Below are 11,489 nucleotides of genomic sequence, written 5' to 3' on the forward strand. Positions count from 1 at the left end.
CAGTCTGAAGAACCCTGACTGGTTTAGGTATCCTTGGCAATATGCCAGTCTGGTATTGGTTATCATTATTTTAATAAATACAAATTCAATATATCTTTATCTATGTATTTTTTTGTTCAATTGTATTTTATAATTAGGAAAGCAATGTTTAAGTCAAGTCTAATGTTGCTTTAGACTTAAAATAATGATCCCAGTCATTTCCGCACTTTTTAATAATCTAATAATAATCAGGCTAGATGTTTTTTTGTCCATCTCAAGTGAAATGTGGAACAGATGTATGTGCTTGGTGTATCAACCATGTTTCAAGCAGAAACTAAGGTGTTTTATAATCCCACTAGGTGTCTGTCTGCCTTTGAGTTCATCTGGCACCTATTGGCCAGAAATCAATTAAATCATCGTAAACCAACATATTTATCTTTCTGAGACAAAAGTCTTTCGTCTGCAACCCTGCTTTAAATCCAGTTCTACTGAGATTTGAACTCTGATCACTGGAATCAAAGGCCAGAGTGCTAAATATTACAACAATGAACCACAAAAACATCTCTATTAAAACATACTTCAAACAACACTTCTCACTTGTAGCGTGCCATGTCTTTGAGATGGACTGAAGTAGATATTAAAATAGCGAAACCACAAGCGAGCAGACATCATTTTTTTTTTTCTCAGTTCAATTCAGTTTATTTTGTATAGCCCAGAATCACAAATTTGCCTCACAATCTGTACACATGCGACATCCTCTGTCCCAAAACCCTCACATCGGCACAGGAAAAACCTTTAACAGGGACAAAAAAGGAAGAAACCTATGGGAGAGCGACAGAGGAGGGATCCTTCTCCCAGGATGGACAGAATGCAATAGATGTCATGTGTACAGAATGAACAGCACAACATAGATACAACACATTCAATGTATATGACATAAATTATTCATATAATCACAGTAGTAAGCAGAGTAACGAAGGAAACGTTAAGAATACTGATAAAAGCAGCAATGACTATAGAATTAAAATAATGAAGCCAGATAAGTGGGTTACCGAGGTGTGTTTAGCATAAAACCAGAGTTCTTCCTCATCACAAGGTGGTTCTCCTGTAACCTAGCTAGATTGCCACGGTAACTCCCTTAGCTGACCAAACCTGGTCCGCACCGGTTTTTAGTTCTTGAATCAGAGTCCAGAGCACTAACCATTACATTATTATGGAATCTAACTAGATGGGTTTATACAGTGATTATTTGGTGAATTTTGGTAAGAACAAATATTCAAAACTGCTGTTTCTTTACAGGAAACTACACACTGTACTTTGAGTACTTCTTACTGGACAGTGTCAGGACCAAGTGACCACAGGCGAGCACACATGAACCTGGCATAGCTAGCTAATGCTGCCTTCACACATGTGGAAAAAAGTAGCTAACACATGAGATTCAGTATTTTATAAAATCAAACTCAAGTGTTTACTGTCTAGCTAATGCTGCCTTCACACATGTGGAAAAAAGTAGCTAACACATGAGATTCAGTATTTTATAAAATCAAACTCAAGTGTTTACTGTCTTGGTCTCGGGTGTAAACTGTGCGACAAGGTTTACAGAGTTGACAATAAAAATGATTTTCCAACAACCAGCACACGTTACTGTCTTTCACATGAAGAAGGTGGAAAGGTTGCATTCTTTGACCTATACTGAAGCTTAAACTAAGGTCCCACCAAGATGTGAACTTGGATCACTGGATTTAACAGGAAACACACATGGTTCAGTCTCTAACAACTATATCTTGGATGTAAACACCGACTCAGGGAGAAGATTTTCCAACAATGCACAGAGAACACATGTAGACAAATGTCTGATGTTGCTTAAATTAAATTAAGGTGCCACTGAGATTTGAACTCGGATCACTGGATTCAGAGTCCAAAGTGCTGACCATTACACCATGGAACCATTTCAATAGAGAGTGATTGCATCTGTAATTTGTAGTTAAAGCTTAAATTAAGGTCCCACATAAATGTGAACATGGATCACTGGGTTTAACGTCCAGGGTGATAAACATTAAACCAGCCATTCAAAGAGCCAGATGTCATTATATATGTATGTAAGATATACATGAAAGAGTTTCTCTCAACAATGACAACTCTGACTGACTTCCAGCTTCCCTTCTGACCACGCTGACTTTACTAACTCAGTAAACTACTGCTTTAACAGAGGGTTTGAGAAACAGATAAGGCTGCAGGGGACAACACACACAATGGCCATGGCTGGTTAATGCTGCATTCACAAACCAGAAGAACAAGGTTCAGTGTCTAACATACACAGTATTTCTTAGGTGTAAACGCTGTCTCAGTTAATGAAGGAGAAGAGTGAGGATGGATCAAAAAAATGCCATGTAATATACAAACAGCTGTCTGTTGTTGCTTAAATTCAGGTCCCACCGAGACTTGAACTCGGATCACTGGATTCAAAGTCCAGAGTGCTGACCATTACACCATGGAACCTCTACAGAGCTTGTCAACTCACATTCCTGTTAAACACACACACACACACGCACACACGCACACGCACACACACACAAACTAATATTTGGTTTTAAAGGCCCGGGGTTGAGTTGTTACATAGCTGTGGTGTTAAACACTTGTGCATTTACTTATGCAAGCCGTGTTAATGCCTGAATACTTCATTGGCCTTAAATTGAGTGAGTACATCTGTAAGCTTTCATAAATAAAAGAACAGCGACGATAAATAATTCGGACAAATGTTCATTTAGTATTTTACTGTGGGCTTCATTGATTCTATTATTGCATATTATCAAAGGCAGTAACATGATTGCAACTGAATTTTGCCCCATGTTTATTTCAACACATTGAAATTCAGTTGCAAAGAAATAGGCAGCCGCATTTGGCCATATATCATGTGTGTTTATGTGTGTGTGGTTTTCAGCTTGCTCTTGACTGGTACTTTATAACCACTTTATATATCCTTTATAACGTTTCCTTTGTTTTGGATAACACCTGTTGGTGGATTCCATTCAATCAACCTTCTAATCCCCTGAAGCGTCCCCTCGCATGCAACGGGGCTGCAGGTTATCTCTCATTATATTCTATTAGTATAAAGAATCGAAATATTGAGAGAGAAAAAAAAAAAAATGACCGTTTTGAATTGGGCTTTGTTTAGATTAAATTCTTAGTATTCATTTTTGATATCAAAAGAAACAATCGAGACAATAAAAACACATCAATGTCATTTTGCTGCTCTCAAGACCAACTAGCTTAACCAGATCATGACACTTTTAACTTTGCTGTTGATGACATTTAAAGGGTAACAAATTCTCAACCCACTTTTTCAGCTGAAAACCAATTTATATGGGTATTCTTGTAGTGCTGTTGGTGGATTCAGATCCAAATCTTGACATTTCAATGTGAGGTAGTACAAACGGAAATCAGAACTGCCTACAGGTTCTGCATTTATATGCAGATATCTGTTCATAGAGATAACTTTGTTGCTGGCCTGGAAATCATCACTCCATATAATCAAAATCTTTCCTTAAGCACAGCAGCTAACGGGTACAGCTGCAAGAGAAAGGAGATTCCTGCACCTGCTTTTCAGAAATATGCAACATGTAAGCACAAAACTATAATAATGAACTGACATAAGAAGGCACTTCTTATGTCAGTTGAAATTAGTAGTACCCTATTCCCAAACTAAATTTAAACAGGCCGCTTTGATCACTGCGTTACCCACACAGATCATTCCATACATGTAGTGAGGATGGATCAAATAAATGCTACCTGTTGACTCGGCTGAAGCTGCATGTGCTGCTTTCTTTTAGTCATTTTAGTTTGAGAAAGATGGGTGATTTACTATAAATTTGGCTGCCAAGTTCATTAAATACTGATGTAGCTGCATGTACACTGAGGAAAGGTAAAGATTACTGATGTGTGTTGGAGAGAATGATGTTTTGGCGTCTGGGTGGTATGCTTTTGTTCCTTTTCCGATCAGCTTGTAAGTACAGTTAATGACGAACCTGCTCTTCATTAGTTTCTGAAAAACAATTGTGTCACATCTGAAAATTCAAGGCACATAATTCATATTCAGATTTCTAGCAGCAGAAGTTTCAGCAGCAGCAGCACACACACACACACACACACACACACACACACACACACACACACACACACACACACACACACACACACACACACACACACACACACACAAATAAGCAGTGAATAAGAAGAGAAAATGTGTGTGTGTGTGTGTGTGTGTGTGTGAGAAAGTGAGAGACTGCGAGGCAGAGACGGGGCGAGACAAAATGAGAAAGGGGATAAAAGGAGGGATAGTATGATAGGCAGAGAAGAAATGGAGTAATAAAAACGAGATGGAGACGGAGCAAAGGGAGTGAGGGAGGGAAAATGAGAAAGCGGGGAGGAGATGGAGAGAGAGAGAAAGAGAGCAGGTGGCCGGCGAAACACCAAACCCGCCATGAAATATTCAATCTTTAATCAGACGCCCCGCATTCCCTAACGAGGCGTGAGAAAGATGAATTAGCCCTTCGAGTTTAGGGAGCTGATCCACTCAAAACTATCTCCTGCAACATACATGTTTAGTTTTACCCAGATCAGGTGTGTATTTTCACACACGAACAGTATTTGAAGATAAATGGACAACACGTGACATGTGTTGTTTAGTTTTACCCAGAGCAGGTGAGTAGGCATATTGCGGTTGAGATAAATGGACCACACGTGACAGAGAGACACACAGGGGCACACACACACACACACACACACACACACACACACACACGGAAACACGCACACACAGGAAGCAAGATAACCTTGCCGACAGAGATGCAAATGTAGTCGTGGCAGCAACCCCACTCTACTCTCTATCTACAGAAATGACATGTATTAAAGCAAACTTATTTGTTCTATTGTTTCTCATATACGTCTGCAGAAATAATAAAATAAGTTGGGGTGAATGGATATTTGTGAATGTTTCAGGGCGAAGTTGTTCATTATTTTGTATGCAAGATGTGTTTTTGTTTTGATGCTGAAGTTTTTGCACATCAAAAAAAATGTCTGGTTCACAGCCGACACGTCTCTGTAAGAAATATTTATGAGCTCAGTCTTGGCTACGGAAAATTTCATCATGCAGTACTGCTATCTTTGGAAAGCATCTCACCAGCACATATTTTATGTAAATACGATTAGCTGTATCTACTTTAAAGGACCTGAAATGGATCCTACTTTTTCAGTCCACTTCAAGGCTAGCAATCTATAAGATCAAATTTTGAATCCTCCTTAAGAATGGCAAAACATTATTAAGCTGCATTTCTGGACATAAAATGCCTGAAAATACGTTGTGATGTTGTGACTATGGAATTTAAAGTGGACAACATGCTTTCAGTGCTTGTGCACATACATCTGGGTATCTGGAATGCCTACCAGCCTACAAACTGTGAAATAAGACCCAGTCAGATTTTTGTGAGCTAAGTAGATCAGAAAACATGTGATTTAACAAGCCAATCAGATTTGACCCTCCTTCCTATGTCCCATGCAGGCTGTGAGACCCCTAAATCCATCCTCCACCCTCATCATATATTTATTTTTTTAAGTGTGTGTGACCACAAACTGCATTTTGTTGCGCAACCCTGTTGTCCAATGACAATAAATGAACCTGCGGCTTGAGAAATAGGTGAACCATATATTTTCTCACAAGAGAACCAGAGCAGATCTGGCTTTTTACTTTCATGCAATGCTTCTATTGCTGCTATTGCTATTTTTAGGATGGAGAGCACAGGAGGCCTAAAATGCAGGCGTGACAAGTTGTGTGTATATACCTTTAAGTAAGGTGGATTCCTGGAGAGGAAATACTAGTAAACATTTAGAAACAGCTAGTTCCTCTATGCATTGCTATCAGAGCCGCTGAGCATTTTCGTTGACTTTTACAGTACGCAGAGCTGAGAGGGACTGCTGTCTCGGCATCACAATTCATACACACACACACATTATGTTAAAAAATGGTATGTAAAAGGCAGCGGCTGTATTAGTTGGTGAGGTTATTCTATCAAACATGCCTTCTTTATTCCTAATTCTCACTCTCCTGTATTTTATATTCATAATCAGCAAGAATGAGCCCAGCCAATTAATAATCACAACAAGCACAAATAAGCTAATAATAGGCATATTCATAAGGAACGAGGTGCCTTAGAACCTTTTTCTGGGGAAATAAATGACTATGTATACTGCCCTGTACATTTATGCAATTAGTAGCCAATGACTATATGTAGCTCCTTTTCTGCTGACAAGGGAAATTTAAGAAAATATAGTTGTTGCTATATAACCATTTGTACTATAAAATAAGCTGTTATGATTATACAAACACATATTATATATAATATAAATGATCTCATTCCAATGAATCTAATGCTGTGTTTACAGCTTGTTGCACTGCCCCCAAGTGGCTAGAAAAAAACTGTTTTAAGCAACAAGTGTTGTGTAAGGTACAGGAACACTTTTTGGATTTTGAATTGTTTTAAAATAATACGTCAGGTATTCCCCAATGTGGGACAAGAAGAAATGATGAAAAACACAGCCCATAACATCTGATGCACTTACATTTTAGGGCTACTGTTTATCTTTTTCAAATATCTGGCGTGCTGGAGCACGGAGCCAAAACAACAGCAAAACAAAAAGAATGTGTCACAGTCCTACTACTTCCAGACTTCCCTGTATGACTAGGATCATGTCTCAAGTGTAAAAACGAAAAGCCACAGCAGCTCTGAAGCCAAGCGGGGACTCATCCTAAATGCTGCTAAAGTCTGTCAGCTCTCTGTGTAAAAAAAAAAATGACTTATTTCTCTGTTTGAATTTGGTTTGTTGTGGCAGACTGTGAGGGGCCAAATCTTGCCACAAAGTGAGCGAATATGTCATTTCCGTGCAGAAATATTTGCGACAATAAATAGTCAGTCAGTCAACGTTTAGGCCGTACAATAACAAAGAAAAGAAGTGTAAATTAAAAGGACTCTGTCCTAATGTCGGAAACGAAACAGATAGTAACACTGACCGGAGGCAGCCTGTGGCGTTGCGGAGGACCTGGGAGGAGTGTAGGTGCAGCTTGCGGTCCTCCTGTGTATGTGGGGACGTGTCCCAGCCTGAGTGGGTCAGCACAGCGAGGGCATCCTGGATGATGGGCATCTTCAGGGCGTCGCATGACGATAGGTTCCAAAGAACACCTGAGGAGGATAATAATAATAATAATTAAGCCTTTATTAGTCCCACAATGGGGAAATTATTTCTCTGCATTTAACCCATCCCGGAGGAGCAGTGGGCTGCAATGAGCGCCCGGGGAGCAACTTGGGGAGGTGTCTTGCTCAAGGACACCTCGGCATGTTGCCAGTAGAGGGGTTTGAACCACCAACCTTGTGGTTACGGGACAAGCGCTCACCTCATGTGCCACAGCCGCCCATCCTGGCAGCAGAGACAGGATGTGAAAATCAATCCAGAGGAAAAGGGAAGACATAAAAATGGAGGAGGCACACAGGAGGTGAGACAGACACCTCCAAAAAAACACTGAAATATTTAGTGGGTTTTTAGAGAGCAGCTTGGTCCAAACGCAGCAGCACCGACAGCTACTGAAGTCGAACACGTGTTCTCGAAACTAGTACAAAGTGCCTTTTTTCATGGAAGACATTTTGACATGTTACAGTGGGAAAAAAACACTTTGAAGTAATAAAATGAATGATAACTGAATTTTTTGAAATGTTTTTTTAGTAACACCTGGGTCCGTCCCAAAAATCCACACTAACATGCTATTTAGTACCCGAAATCAGTGTGAGATTTTTGAAACCTTGGTATGGAATCAATAGTATGCAAAATGCACTATTATTAAATTATTGCGGAAGGAATATTACAGAAGGCTTATGCTGTGTTCACACCAAAAGCTTTGCGAATTTTTAAGGATCTTACAAATCATCGTTTGGTCACGTGAGGTTGGCAAGGGTTACCATAGTTATCTTAGCTCCACCGGCAAGGAGTCTTTCAGGAAGTGAGGTGGTTATTAAACTCACTGCGTTTGAAAAGATTCATATCACTGCTTATACACACAAAAGTATGTCGAAGGGTACACATATATAGATAGGTTGTCCTAAAAGACAAGGTGATCATAGTCTCAGGCAAATCAATTTTTCACAGTCCGAACTGTAAAAATGATCAATGAATCAGTGAATGAAGACAATGACATAGTCCACCTCTTGCAGTGACAGAACCCAATTGTTATATTTACACTATAATGTTTTAAGAGGCCATTTTAAAAGACAATGAATGCAGGCCAGGGGATTCAATCATTTTGCAAAGGACTATTTAAATCTCTGAATACTGTGCGAATCACAAAGACATCGCAGATCACATCATAACAATAACACTTGCACTGCTTTGGTCTGGCTCATTACCATCAGGAGATACTGGACTGGACTAATCATTCAAATGCACTTTATAAAAGGGTCAGAGCAGACTGTATCTGCTGAGGAGACTGAGGTCCTTTGGAGTGCAGGGAGCACTCCTGAAGACCTTTTTCAACTCTGTGGTGGCATCAGCCATCTTTTATGCAGTGGTCTGCTGGAGCAGCAGCATCTCAGCAGCAGACAAGAAGAGACTGAACAAGCTTGTCAGGAAGGCCAGCAGTGTGCTGGGGTGTCCACTGGATACGGTGGAGGTGGTGGGAGACAGGAGGATGATGGCCAAGCTGTCATCCCTGATGAACAACACCTCTCACCCCATGCAGGACACTCTGGCAGCTCTGTGCAGCTCCTTCAGCCACCGGCTGCTTCACCCCCGGTGGTGAAGGAGAGGTACCGCAGGTCCTTCCTTCCTGCTGCTGTCAGGTTGCACAACCAGCTCTGCTCCCAGCAGACCACATGACAATAATAACATGACAATAAAAACCTGTGCAATACATTACACATTACACTGTGCAATAATAGTTAAAAAAGTTAAAAATAGTTAAAATAGTTGTTGTTTTTTTCTCTGTCTGTAAATATAATATTTCAGTTATTGTTGTTTTTTCTACTGTTTTTTTTTATTTTTTTATTGCTTATTTATAATACTTGTTTTATTTTATTTTTCATTTTTTGCTTGTCTTCTTCTACTATGTCTCTTGTGTGCACTTTACTCTACGCTGTTGTAAGTCTGCAAATGTCCCCGCTGCGGGACTAATAAAGATTATCTTATTATCTTATCTTATCTTATCTTATCTTATACTCGTTGTTAACATAACCCGTGTGAAAGGAGGCGTTTCATGTCCCTGTCGGCTCGGCGTAGATACGGTGAATGAATTGTGCCATACATGAACCTTCGTTACTTCAATCATTAGCTAGCGTTCGTTACACTGACAAACCCTGTTACACATTTCGCCGTCGATAACACTCACTAGGTCAGGTGACGTTCATTTGCAGTTCCCATCTAAAACACGACACTTAAATTCCAAAAGACAACATCAGCTAGCCGTTAACGTTTGCCGCAATAACGACACAAGGTTGCTACATGTATATATGTGAGTCAGCGGTAATATTAGCATGCAGTAAGCGACTGAAAAGTACTTAATCACTTATATATAAAGCTTACCTCGCACCGCTGTGATCACCAGACCAGTCCACAATCAAAGCAGGGTGTCTCCACGGCAACGCCTTTGATAAATCGGTGGCTCTGTGACGTCACAGTGACATCACCGCCGAAGTTTATATAAATAAGTGGATTTCTCAACTGTCCTCAGTTCAACTAGTTCGTTGCAGAGAGAAGGACTACTACATATTTCGCATGATTTAATTATTTCTGACGGACTATCACAATGGATACAGAGAGAGTCACCCACCATAACACCATGACTTTGGTAAAAATACAAACTGAATTAGGCAGGGTAAAGAGAAACGAGAAATGGCTGATGGACCAAAACATGTCTCTGAAAAGACAGCTAGCCAACCTTGACAATGCAGAGAGTGACTTCAAAAAAGAACAGGTCGAGGTCGCCAAGTTAAAAAAAAGGGACACTGAACAGTACCTTCATGTAACCCAGTTAAGGAAGGAGTTACAGAAGGTTAAAGCTGCATTTAAGAAGCACCAGGAAGAGAGGATTATCGAGAAGCAGGAATTGGAAATGAAAATCGCGGTTCTCTCAAAGGAGTCTGTGAATATTCAGAACATGTTCGTCATCGAAAAAACGATCAGGCTGCAGAAGGAAAACGCATTACAAAAGTATAGCGACACACAAATACAGAACAAGGATTTGCTCATGCAAACTGTTACATTAAATCATCAGATGCAAGAGTTGGCAGGGTACAAGGCCCATGCCGTTAAAAAAATTGAAGAACAGAGCCTTAGGATAAACAAAATTGAGGCAGAACATCGGGCTTTGAATGTCAATTTAAACGAAATGAAAGACAAAGCCAAAAAATACAAAGCACTGGTGGATTACCTGAACCCAATAGAAGACAGACTTAAGGTAGTAAAACAAGAAAATGAGAAACAAAAGAAAGAAATAAAAAAAGAAATAGACAAGACGACGATTACAAGATACAAATACATCAGTTGGCTATGGAGACCAAGATGCTAAAATATAAAATTGCAAATATTACAATTTCGTATAAGGATCTGGAATGCGAGATTGACGAAACTAAACAAAGTAAGGTGAACGTGATGATTGAATTAGATAATCAGAAGAAAGAGGCAGTGAAGCAGCGTCACATCATTGCCAAGATGGAGGATCAACTGAACAGCTTTAATGATCTGAAATTAAAACGCCATACTAAGGAGAGAGATCTCATGAAGAAATGTTTGTCCAAAGACGAGGAATTAATTTATGTCAGGAATTTGATATGTGAATCAGAGGGCAAGCAAAGACTGCTGACCATCGAGATTGAGGGCATTAAGGCTGAGAGAAACCTCGCCATACAAAACTTGTTCAAGGCTCAGGTGGAACTCGGTCTGAGCAACGCTCAAATTGTGAAACTGCAGGAGGAGATCAGAACCTTGACTTGTGAGGCCAATGAGAAGGACACAGTAGTGGCCAAGGGTACCCTGGATTATCGTTCTGTCAAAAAACAGCTGCAAAACGTCAAGCTGCAGCTGGCCGAAACAAAGAACATGTATGAGGAATTGAAAAAATCCCAGGCCCACTTGCTGGGGACCATCAAATTGGCTGAGGTCGTGGCTGAGAAGGAACAGTTGGAAAAAGAGGTGGTGCACTGCGTCGGAGTGGTCGAGCACCATCAAATGCGGTTTAACCAACAGGAAGCCATAAAAGTCTCGCTGGAAACATCAATTAAGGACTATGAAAATGAGGTCAGGTTTCTCCGGGCGGAGAACATAAAGTTTAGGAATCAGTGTGACCTCCAGCACACAAAACTGTTTCGTAAGGTTGCCCTCTCACGCCGAGAGAAAAGGGTTAAGAGAAAGAATCTGCAATGCAATATGAGGTTCTTTTGGAAAACTCAAGACTCGCTTCTGGAGAAAAGGAA

At 40.2% G+C, this 11,489-nt stretch overlaps 2 non-coding genes across 2 annotated transcripts; both read right to left on the reverse strand.

Moving 5' to 3' along the window:
- Positions 1 to 1,855: 1,855 nt before the first annotated feature.
- trnaq-cug (transfer RNA glutamine (anticodon CUG)) lies at positions 1,856 to 1,927 on the reverse strand. The gene has a single exon. It is a non-coding gene; the product is annotated as a tRNA-Gln (tRNA).
- A 479-nt stretch (positions 1,928 to 2,406) lies between these two features.
- Positions 2,407 to 2,478, reverse strand: trnaq-uug (transfer RNA glutamine (anticodon UUG)). The gene has a single exon. It is a non-coding gene; the product is annotated as a tRNA-Gln (tRNA).
- Between the last annotated feature and the right edge of the window lie 9,011 nt (positions 2,479 to 11,489).

The sequence above is a fragment of the Anoplopoma fimbria genome, chromosome 8, assembly GCF_027596085.1.
Source record: "Anoplopoma fimbria isolate UVic2021 breed Golden Eagle Sablefish chromosome 8, Afim_UVic_2022, whole genome shotgun sequence".
Lineage (NCBI taxonomy): Eukaryota > Metazoa > Chordata > Actinopteri > Perciformes > Anoplopomatidae > Anoplopoma > Anoplopoma fimbria.